The 12,680-nt window shown below is 43.1% G+C and overlaps 1 protein-coding gene across 1 annotated transcript in view; it reads right to left on the reverse strand.

Annotated features, from left to right (window-relative positions):
- The window catches only part of cntn2 (contactin 2), a 45,665-nt gene extending 35,566 nt beyond the window's left edge, over nucleotides 1-10,099 (reverse strand). The window contains exon 1 of the mRNA XM_062987084.1: nucleotides 9,931-10,099. The gene's annotated coding sequence lies outside the window, so the exon portion shown is untranslated. The remainder of the gene's footprint in view (nucleotides 1-9,930) is intronic.
- Between the last annotated feature and the right edge of the window lie 2,581 nt (nucleotides 10,100-12,680).

Here is a 12,680-nt window from a genome sequence, read left to right on the forward strand (position 1 = left end):
TGCATACACATACGCAGAGATGAGCAATGTGCACGATGCGTGAACACCAAACATGATCAAAATGCACCTAAATGTTTGAAGCACCGTCATTCTTCAGACCTCTACTAGATATAGATTTCATTAACGTAGCAAAATCTCAGCAGCCGGTACTCGCTCTGACCCTCATGACTTGTGACTACGCACGTACCAATGCACCTTGTCGGCCAGATGGCACACAAGACGGTGAGTGTCCGACCCTCTTCTCAGAAACCAGGTACCGTATCTGAAACTCGTCCAAAAGTAAGAGTCTTGCGACCCGAATGGCTCACTAATCGGTAACTAAATGAACAAAATTACAGTCTGTGAGTGTGTGGAGTGTCAATGTGGAGGTGGATTATGAACCTATTGTACTCCCAATAGAGAAAGAGACAGACTTGCATTTAGCGACCTTTCACAGACTGAAGATGTAATTAAGCCTAACTTGGATTTTTCTTTCTGCGTTTCTAATTAAGACTCTAAATGTGCTGCATTGATGAGCTTTCCATTTATGCTAGCCCTGACCCTTTGATAAGTAAAACAGCTTAAATGGAAGGAAATTAAATCACACCGCTGACATCGATACATCTTCTTAGAAATCAAGACCCAGGAATCTGAGGAACACGCTCCATTACCAAAGTATGGCTATTTTACTGCATCCATAGTTAACAGATGCATAAATTAAGGATACAATCAACAAATGTTGGCAAGTGAATGCATAAACATGAAAGGGGTTGAGTGTCATTGGATCCTCTCCAACAACTCAATTTGTTGAAAGCTAGAGCTGCCAAAGTGAACTGTATATACTGTTATTGTGAAGTGGAAGGGTCTAGAAGGCTACACAAGCTTGCAATCTGGCAACCAAAAGTACTCCAGAGTAGCCAGTAATAACAGTCAGTTCATTCTAGCTACACTGACTAACAATTACTAGTAAGCCTTTCAAAACCTCAACACAAAACAAACAAACCATCAACGCAGTTAACATCCATTTACACAACGGGTTGTGTATACGTGGTAGTGTTTTTACCAACTAGAAACACAGCAAGAGGCATTAAAATGAATAAAAGAGTTAACTTTCTGATAAAATATTATCAACAGGCGTCCAGGTGGTGCAGCGGGATATTCCTCTAGAACACCAGCACCGAGATGCTGAGTACCCCGGCTCTGCTCCCGGTCATCTGGGCACCATCTAGCGGGCACATTTGGCAGTGCCTGTAGCAGACACAAGTTGGCCCCCGAGTCTGCTGGGTGGGAAATTACCGGACTAAGTGGGTGGGGTCTTCAAACGCTGTGCAAGGACCCTGGTTAGCGGATAGAGGCGCCTGTGCAGAAGCGTGGGTGTAAAGAAGGGGTTCGCTAGGACCCCCACAGAGCAGGTATTATTTAGGTGGTGGATCATTCTCAGCACTGCAGTGACACTGACATGATGGTGGTCTGTTAGTGTGTGTTGTGCTGGTATGAGTGGATCAGACACAGCAGCGCTGCTGGTGTTTTTAAATACCGTGTCCACTCACTGTCCACTCTATTAGACACTCCTACCTAGTTGGTCCACCTTGTAGACCTTCATCAGTGGTCACAGGACGCTGCCCATGGGGCGCTGTCGGCTGGATATATTTGGTTGGTGGACTATTCTCAGTCCAGCACTGACAGTGAGGTGTTTAAAAACTCCAGCAGCGCTGCTGTGTCTGATCCACTCATACCAGCACAACACACACTAACACACCACCACCATGTCAGTGTCACTGCAGTGCTGAGAATGATCCACCACCCAAATAATACCTACTCTGTAGTGGTCCTGTGGGGGTTCTGACCATTGAAGAACAGGGTGAAAGCAGGCTAAGAAAGCATGCAGAGAAACAGATGGACTACAGTCAGTAATTGTAGAACTACAAAGTGCTTCTATATGGTAAGTGGAGCTGATAAATTACCTCCTATAGAATTGTGTAACAAAGGTTATTTTCTGTATATATATATATATATATATATATATATATATAAATATATATACTGTAGCATGCAAACCGCCTGGTGCATAAACCAAGGTCTGGAAGGAAATAGGTTGTCGAGTGTGATGCAAGTGATGCAAGTGGTCCTGCATAAAGATCTCAACTGTTGAAGAATCAATCAACTGAGCACCGGATGATGCTGGAGCCACGGATGACTGCACTCAGGGACTCATGATCACTGACTTCACCGATAACAGGGCATGCACTCGGCCTGGACGACAATGACGCCCTTTGTTCCTGCTCATTTCCTTCTGCTAGATGTCAACAGTGCGGCATCTGTCCTGAAGAACCTCCAGCTCCTTCAGTTCTTCTTAGTCACTACATCTGGATTTTAAAGCATCTATTGTTGGCAGTAGCGAGATCTCGGATGAAGCTATTAAAGCAGCTGAGGTGGACATTCTTGCTTTTTTGCCCAGCAGGCATATCTGACCCCTCTCATGCTGCATACGATCGGACTCACTCATCAGTGCTCTGCCAGGAAAGAGCATCCCGCCTCGTAAACGGTCAGTCAAGCCATCGTTGACCCGGATGGATTCGTGTCTGTGTTTGATAAGCCCACGTCGAAAGCGCCATCAGCATCCGTGAGACGTTCGGCTGAATAATTCAGCGCAGTAAATGACTCAGCAGCGCCGTCTCGGGTTATGACTTTGGGGGCTCGGGGCAGGGTCATTTCTCAGAAGCTGGGTAGAATATGCTTTCAGCAACCCTCATCAAATCTGTTTCACGTCATTACAGATGACAGAACCCGAGGACCTCCGACAACAAAAAACAAACGCAGGTTGCTGCGTATTTTCAGGGTTCAAGGGATAAATTATTTTAGACCAGATTTTCTTAACAATTTAACAATTGATTAAATCAAGTGCATTCGGGTGGCACGGACATAAATTACTCTGGGTTTGAATCCCCAGTGGTGCTAGTGGCCGGTCGGGCATCTACATACAGATGTGATGGCTACGTCTGGGGACTATGTTCATGGCTATGTTCATTTTATTTATTAATAAATAAAGCAAGCGGTACCAGTTTCAGCATTTGGTAATACCCCTGTCATTATTGTCTGTAGGTGCCAGTCTAAAACTGTTGACTGGCATCGTATAATTTTTCACAGTTCACAGTCACAGTTCATTTTTTACTCTCAGCAGTTTGCTAGTCTCCTTTTTACTACAGCAGTACCTTGAAACTCAACGTCAATGACGCTGGTTCTGGGACTGGCGTTGAGTTTAAAAGGCGTTGAGTTTCAAGGTATTTTTCCCATAAGGATGTATGGGAAAACTGTTGATGTGTTCCATGGTCCTGTGGACTTGCATACACAGTATTTTAGGCAAATGTACAATCATGCGGTTGTTTTTAACACAACTATAAACTGAAATAAAAAGCTGATTCTTACCATTTCTCAGAACCTCGAGCTGTAACACAAGTTTAAAAGTGAAACAGTGAGGGAAGTACAGCTAAACACAGATACACGTGGACAGTTATTTCACACAAATGCAGATTCGTCTCATATGCACACTTTGATGATGTATTACCGGACCGCCCAAGCCGAGCGCCGAACAAAGCGACGGTTCATTGTCAATTTGAAATTAAATAAATTCATTTTTTAGTTGAGTTTAAGGGAAAATTCTCGACAAAGGGCGTCGAGTTTCAAAGATTTTGAGCTTAGGGGACGTTGGGTTACAAGGTACCACTGTACTCTCATTTCTAGCCAGATTTATTGCTCAGCTACTTCCAGTCCTACACTGATCATTTCATTGGCTATGTCTGTTGGGTTGATGGTCGAAGCCCTGCTTTAGATTGGTGTTGCCACAACCCTGACCAAGATGAACTGAAATAACCCAGTGACTTCAGCCAAGGCTGGTTTGCTTTTCATAATGTATTTATTTGTTTATTTTTGATGCTATCTAGATGAGTTCCTGCTACGACCTTGAGGAATTTAAACTGGGTAGGTCCCCTAATGCGTCAAGTTTCCTTCAGTTGAAGAAAATGCTTCTCACTGAGTTCTAAAACCTTAGTAACTGTCTTTCTTAGTCAATGACGGTTGTGTGTCTGTAGAGAATTTAACACAAGACATAAGATGAATGAGATCACACTATATGACCAAAAGTATGTGAACACCTATTCGAATAATTGATCAGTTGTTTCAGCTACACCCATTGCTTTTATTAGGAGGTTTATTAGATCTATTCTATTCTTACTCCAGTGGCCTGAACAGAACCCAAACCTCAACCCCACAAAATGCATTTGGGATTGATTGAAACCTTGACACCAGACTATCCCATTCAAGCTTTCTGAAAGATTTTGGACTGTGTCTCATTTAGTCAAAACGCATTCAAAAGAGAACAATGCGTTTTGACTAAATGAGACACAGTCCAAAATCTTTCAGAAAGCTTGAATGGGATAGTCTGGTGTCCACGTACTTTTGACTGCATAGTATGTACTGAATATATTGTAATATAAAGTGATTTTAGTGACTTTAGTAATGTTGGAAACTCAAGGTGCCTTCAGTGATCTTCCCAGTTGTAGTCCCTTGATCCTGGAACACAGGGATATCTTAAGTTTCATAAGCTACAAGGACACATGCCGTCCTTTCCTTAGAGCCCAAGGCTATACATGTATTTACGTGAAGTATTTTATAAACACCTTCAAGTCGTAGTCAATTTTCAGCGTGAAGAAAGGCTTGGTTAAATTATCATATTAATAAGCCTATCATTTCTTCAAACCTTTCCTTTAATCTCCTTGTTAACATGAAAACATGGTTTCCCTCTCGGTCTCTGATGCTCTCACAACCCCCCCATCCCCCTGCCCCCTGCCCCCCTTTGTTCCTCCACCTCTTCATTTTCTGTTCAGCCTGAACACCTGAGCACGCAGCCAATTGCCGGTCCTGACTGCTGGCCAGAGGCAGCACAACATTAGCAGTCGGCTGGACGCCTTCCAGAGCCGCTCCACTGAACTTCAATTGGCTTGACACTTGCCACTGCTGCCTTCATCCAGGAACCCTACAATCTATTTAATCCCTAAACATCTTCAGGATACACCCTCTCTTGAGAAACCAGGATCGCCGTGTTAACCGTTTGTGAACTGAGCCGGAATAGCAATGACCGTGTTCCAATACCATGGTCAAAAGTATAGTGACCCCCTTTCTGAGTCATTGATTTAGATCTTTAGATTTTTCTACCACACTCATTGCTAACAGATGTAGCCAGGTCCTTAAGGACACGGTTTGACAAATTTGGTGTAAAAGAACTACTGATCTGCACAAAGCCCCGAGAACCCCATCGAACACCCCTGAGCGCAGCTAGAATTTCAATTGCAAGCCGGGTCGTCTGGTTCAACATCAGCGCCTCACCTCGCGGATGCTCTGTTGACTGAATGGAAGCAAAATCATGTGGAAAACCTTTCTGGAATAGTGGAGGCTGTTGGAGATGAGAAGAGTAGGTCTAGTCCATGTTAATGTCCATGGTTGGGAGCTAGGATGTCCATCATGGACAGGTGTCCATATACTGGAACTGATGAACACCCAGATCTTTAGAAATGCTTGTCTTTCCCAGCTTCATACATACAATATATAGTCAAAAGTATTTGGACACCTGACCATGAGCTTGGGCATCAATTTAACATATATATATACTATATACTGTATATATACACTGATCAGCCATAACATTAAAACCACCTCCTTGTTTCTACACTCACTGTCCATCTTATCAGCTCCACTTACCATATAGAAGCACTTTGTAGTTCTACAATTACTGACTGTAGTCCATCTGTTTCTCTACATACTTTGTTAGCCCCCTTTCATGCTGTTCTTCAATGGTCAGGACCCCCACAGGACCACTACAGAGCAGGTATTATTTAGGTGGTGGATTATTCTCAGCACTGCAGTGACACTGACATGGTGGTGGTGTGTTAGTGTGTGTTGTGCTGGTATGTGTGGACCAGACACAGCTGCGCTGCTGGAGTTTTTAAATACCGTGTCCACCCACTGTCCACTCTATTAGACACTCCTACCTAGTTTGTCCACCTTGTAGATGTAAAGTCAGAGACGATCGCTCATCTATTGCTGCTGTTTGAGTGGTCATCTTAGAGATCTTCATCAGTGGTCACAGGACGCTGCCCATGGGGCGCTGTTGGCTGGATATTTTTGGTTGGTGGACTATTCTCAGTCCAGCAGTGACAGTGAGCATTGCTGTGTCTGATCTACTCACACCAGCACAACACACACTAACACACCACCACCATGTCAGTGTCACTGCAGTGCTGAGAATGATCCTTATCTGAGTATCTTTAGTAGTGCTAATGATGCCAAAAGTTGCTTAGTAATAAAATGTTCCTTTTGTAAAGACTTGTGCTGTTTTATTTTGGGGGGAGGGGTACATAAAACCAATTTAAAATCGGGGGAGAGAGCACGTGCCACCTGCTCCCCTGGTTTGTACGCCTCTTGCACAGACAACCAGCATGAAACAGTTTGTGTGGGTCAGAGCAGAGATGGGGACTCAGCGACTTCAGACTCGACTCGGACTCGGTTCAAATGACCCGGACTCGACTCGTGACTCGCATGAAATGACTTGTGGACAACGTCAACAACATTAGTTACGTGTGACAATTATATACTGTATATATAATCCGACATCATTCTGATCGTGTCATTTTCTGCTCTCTAATAACGCTCCGGCCGTCTTAACCTGCAACGCACGCAATGGCTAAATGTTCCAGCCAGCTTCCGGCGTAGTGATGAAGCGTCGCTCCCTACTTAAAATGGTGGAATACCCTACGTAGTGCACTTCACAGTAACAGATAATGTGAATGGAACGCCCCTACAGAATTGGAGCTAATGATTGTAAGAACCGCTTTCTGGACCAATCAGACCTTCTGATTGTGATTGTTAGTAAGACATGCTGTTATTTGCATTTATTCAGTTTGCGTCACACAGATGATGTGTCAATGAAACGCTTGATTGGCTTTCTAATGAGTTTGGAGTTTGGAGGTTTTTAATTATAAGCACATTTACAAAATAACGGATTATATTCCTAATGGGACACACGGTTATAAATGTAATAGCATCTGGAAGAACATAAGCTCAGGTAAGCAGAATTATGGATTTTTTTGCTGTGTTTGGTATTTTGGCCGCTGTGATATAATTTGCAATGAAAACAAAACGTCAGTTTAAGCTTTTAACTGGTACCTAGGGAAGTAAAGGCACTCAGTAAAACGGCTAAATACAGTCGCTAATCTGTTGTTGTTTTTCATCTGAACTTACAGATTATTTGTTCATTTCTACGCTACATTTCCAATATATGTTTTGTGTATATTATATTGACTCGTGACTTGACTCGGACTCTAGCCTAAAGACTCGTCTCAGACTCGTATTTTGTGACTTGTGAACATCTCTGGGTCAGAGCGCAGGTCAATTCTACAGCTGAACGTATACAAAGAAACGAGTCCAATGACTCCAATAAAGACACTGGAGTAAATAATGAAACAATGTATTGATATTTATTTGCAATTTGTAATGATGTCACATTTATTAGAACTAAATGAACTTGTCTTTTCCATGCTCGGAACAAAACATACATTGTCTCCTTCCAAACAAGACGTCATCACTATAGCCGGGTAGCATCCATCATACAGAACGAAAGGCGTTTTCCGCCTGATCGTTATCAGCATCTTGTTAGCAGATACAGATCTTTCATAAGACATGCAGTCAGTCTTTTATTCGATGAGATCAGAGCAATGCAGTCAGGGCCCAAACTTCGGTCCATTATCTACAAGGATCTAACTAAAGGCCTGGAGGAACTAAAGTGGGTGTACATTTCATTCGTGCTATTACTCTGATGGACGCTTGGCTTGATAGTTAAGATTCTTTAATAAGACTTTATGAGCATTCAAACATCTTCTGTGAGCGGCTTCATAAAATGGAGTGGATGATGTAGTTAGGATGTAGCATTGTGCTTAGGAAGGATATGTCTAAATAAACACCAGTCGCCAACAAAAGTGTCACTCTTTAATATTTTTTTTATTTACATTGATCAGCCATAACATTAAAAGCACCTCACTGTCCATTTCATCAGCTCCACTCACCATATAGAAGCACTTTATAGTTTTACATTTACTGACTGTAGTCCATCTGTTTCTCTGAATGCTTTGTTAGCCCCCTTTCATGCTGTTCTTCAATGGACAGGACCCCCACAGGACCACTACAGAGCAGGTCTAGAAAATGACCAACTCAAACAGGAAACCCACGCAGACATGGGGAGAACATGCAAACCACACAGAAAGGACCCGGACCGCCCCACCCGGGATCGAACCCAGTACCTTCTTGCTGGGAGGTGACAGTGCCACCCACCAAGCCACTGTGCCGCCCTATAATTCTATTAATTATATTTATAATTCTATTAATTATATGTATAATTTTATTAATTATAGTTTATTATATTAATTATTTATAATATTTACAATTTTTATGAATATTTATAACAATATTTTAAGTCGAAGAATAGATTCAGTTATTTAATTATTATTATAAAAATTTTTATGTATGTCCATATATTAAAATCTGCTTTTTTCATGCATTAAATCACTAAAATGTTCATCACTTATAATCCACTGTAACAGTACCTTATGGAATGCCTTTTTTTATCATATATACATATACACACATACAGTACAATGAAATTCCAAAAGGGTTAGGGGTCTTGCTCAAGGACTGACCAGTAGCTTCATGGAAGAACCAAGATTCAGACCTACAACCTTACAATTGATGGCCCAGATCTCTACCTGCTAGGCTAGCTCTATCCCTAGGTGGAATGTGATGAGGGTGTGATGGAGAAGAGCAACCCACCTACCAGAACTAAGAAAAATCAGTGCTCATACGGTAGACTTGTGTACAGAAGAAGAACATACCAAACTCCAAACAAACTGTATCTAAATAGGATGGAACACAGGATTACGGACCTTTGTGGCACTAACAGTAACAGTACTTGCTTCAGAAAACATTCATCCGTCCTCTGTTACACCACCACTTTATCCTGGTCAGGGTCGCAGAGGGTGAAAGGTAGGAAACACCCTCACCAGGTCATCACTCCATCACAGGTCAAATACACACACACACACACAAAGTTAACTTAACTGCATGTCTTGGACTGTGGGGGGAACTGAAGCTCCTGAAAGAAACCTATGCAGACATGGGGAGAACATGCAAACCACACAGAAAGGACCCAGATCGCACCACCTGGGAATTGACCCCACGACCTTCTTGCTGTAAGGCGATGGTGCCGCATAGGGAAACATTCACTCACTCACTTTCCTAACCGCTTATCCATTTAGGGTCGCAGGGGGTGCTGGAGCCTATCCCAGCTTTTCAATGGGCGCAAGGCACACAGTAACACCCTGGGCCAGTCCATCACAGGGCACACACACACACATTCACCTATAAAGCAATTCAGTGTCTGCAATTAACCTGACTGCATGTCTTTGGACTGTGGGGGACAACCAGAGCTTCTGGAGGGAACCCACGTGGACATGGGGAGAACATGCAAACTCCAGAAAAGACCTAGATTGTTGAGATTGAGAAAGTTTCTTGACTGTATTGTTTTATATAGGCTACATATCATGTATATGTTCAGATCAGACATGATCACCACAAAGTACCTGGAATCCATCCCAGCATCCATATATTACCCATACAACACGACCCAGGTTAGCTAGAGTACTTTTACGCCCCATGAACTCCCAAAAATCAACAATACAACCAGCCTGGGGGGGTATATTGCGCAATCGGATGACGTAGGACGCCTTTCGCATTTCAAACCAAACCGGATCAGCGGTTTCATTTCCCAAAACGCCGCATAAAACGAGCCGCAGAAAAACGTGCCCGGGGCACAGACTGGCACATCTGGTGGGATCGGTGCGCTCTTACCTTAGCGAGCGGCAGATCGGAGTCGGGATGAGTCGGGATGAGTCGGGGATAAAGGATGAGGATGCGATTTCTACCCCCTTGTTTGGTGCTGATGTTGTGATGATGCGCGTCAGTCCGGTGCGATCTGCGCAAGTAACAGAATGACGCGGCCCGCGATACCAGATCAGATCGGAATCGTCTGACCTGTCGGATCGTGCGGCTACGATTCGGCAGATGTTTGTTCTGCTGATAATCAGGTCTGTCGCAGCTGGATTTCTTCCTTACGATAAAGCTCCGAGTCTGCTTCTTTCATATTGTAGAGCATCACCCCCTCCTTCCTGCCTCCGCCTGCACCAATCCACCTTCTCCCCTCCAGCATGGGCTCCTCCCCCTCTTCACACACACATACACACACACACACACACACCCACACACTTTTTCACTCACAATCACACACACTCTCCCTCACACTCTTTTTTTCTTCTCTTTATCCCAATCTACCCATTTAACTCTCTCTCTCTGCTTTATCCTTATCAGGGTCGCAGTGGGTACAATCTACTGGGCGAAAGGTAGATAACACCCCAATCAAGTTGCCAGTCCATCACAGAGCACACACACACACACACACTTTTTCACTCACAATCACACACACACACACTCTCCCTCACTCTCACACACACTCTTTTTTTCTTCTCTTAATCCCAATCTACCCATTTAACTCTCTCTCTCTCTCTCTCTCTGCTTTATCCTTATCAGAGTCGCAGTGGGTACGATCCACTGGGCGAAAGGTAGATAACACCCCTTGCCAGTTGCCAGTCCATCACTGAGCACACACACACACACACACACACACACACACACTCAAACTCAAAAGAAGCTTTATTGGCATGACAAATTGCCAAAGCTCGGTTACAGAGAAAAATAAAAATAACAATATATTAATATTTCATTCAATGTTTGTTCTTATTGTTATTTTTATTTTTCTCTGTAACCGAGCTTTGGCAATTTGTCATGCCAATAAAGCTTCTTTTGAGTTTGAGTGAGCACACACACACACACACACACACACACACACACAGTGATGGACTGGCAACTGGCAAGGGGTGTTATCTACCTTTCGCCCAGTGGATCGTACCCACTGCGACCCTGATAAGGATAAAGCAGAGAGAGAGAGTTAAATGGGTAGATTGGGACAAAGAACCCGGTCCTGGCTGCCCCGGGAGGAGAGGTTGTGCCAGCACCGCACTCTCAGTACAGTAGAGACGGAGCTGCACTTCCTCACCCAGTGTACCAAGTACCACCACATCCGGGCCCAATTCTTCCCCAAATTTAACACCATCACCCCCAACTTTACCTCCCTCCCAGACCCCGACAAACTGCCCCTAGCTCCAGAACCCAAACATCAATGCTGGGAGCATACGGCGAGTCTCATATACAAAACTAACTGCAGAACGTCCGAACGCACGTGTATAAACCTGGTGCTGCATTCTGATTGGCTGAGCTGAATGTCACTCACATACTAGCTCTAACGTTCACGTTGCTTAACTGAAACCACCAATCAGAATTACAGCAGCTCGTTAGAGTTTATCTGGCCAATCAACAGTCAGAAACATGAATAACGTGTAAATGATTTACAAAATCATTGGTTTGTAAGCTTCCCCATTCTTATTAACCAAAATAACTAACAAAATAAATAAAAAAATAAAACAGCCAATCCGGGGCCCTCAATTATTCGGGGCCCCTGGGCTGAAGCCCAGTTAAGCCCATGCGTTAAATCGCCCCTGGTTGTGTGCGGTGCAGTGACTCAGGACCAGTTGGATGAGGGGACTGGTATGTTTGCTCAGCTCTTGGTGTTTCAGGGCTTTATAATGATAGGATTGGGGGTCGCTCTCGTTTAGATGGTTCCAGAAGTTGATTGCTCTTCTCTGTATGTTTATAATAAGAGGAAAAATCACTTTATCCCAATCTACTAATTCAACTCTCTAATAATAATAAAATTATAAAATTACAAAGGATAATAAAATAAATTATAAAAGATAATAAAATTATAAAATTACAAAGGCAGCAAGAGATGACAGTAAACAATAAACAATAAAAGTAAATAAAAAAAAAAACATTAAAAAAATTATATATATATATATATATATATATATATATATATATATATATACTGTATATGCAGACATATATACAGTATAACTGTATTCTATAAACATATGTACAGTATATATACACAGAACTGTTACCCACTGTCTCTCAGGCGGTGTAGCACTGATACATACTGTGCGGCGAGGGGGGCAGTATGCCCTTCTAGAATTTTTTTTAATTTTTCCAATTCTGTGAGTGTTTGGTCATTTGGGATCAGTTGTTTAAATCTGTTCATAAATTTTTTTTTTTTTTTTTGGCAGTGAAGAAGGAAGTGCATCTCTGTCTCCACCTCTCTTACAGTGCTCGTACAGTGAACACACAGTCTCTCCTCTCTGGGCAGCCAGGACTTTTTGTATCTGCCCGTCTCTATGGCCAGACTGTGGTTACTGATGGGTACTTGGTCAGGATCCGTCGCTGCTGCTGATCTCTGACTGCTCTCTCTCTCTCTCTGCTTTATCCTAATCAGGGTCGCGGTGGGTACAATTCACTGGGCGAAAGGTAGGTAACACCTCGAACAGGTTGCCAGTCCATGACAGAGCAAACACACACACACACATACACACACTCACACACACTCACACAAGCTCTCTGTATCCCAATCTACCAATTCAACTCTCTCTACA

Source organism: Trichomycterus rosablanca, chromosome 24 (assembly GCF_030014385.1).
Source record: "Trichomycterus rosablanca isolate fTriRos1 chromosome 24, fTriRos1.hap1, whole genome shotgun sequence".
In the NCBI taxonomy this organism is placed as follows: domain Eukaryota; kingdom Metazoa; phylum Chordata; class Actinopteri; order Siluriformes; family Trichomycteridae; genus Trichomycterus; species Trichomycterus rosablanca.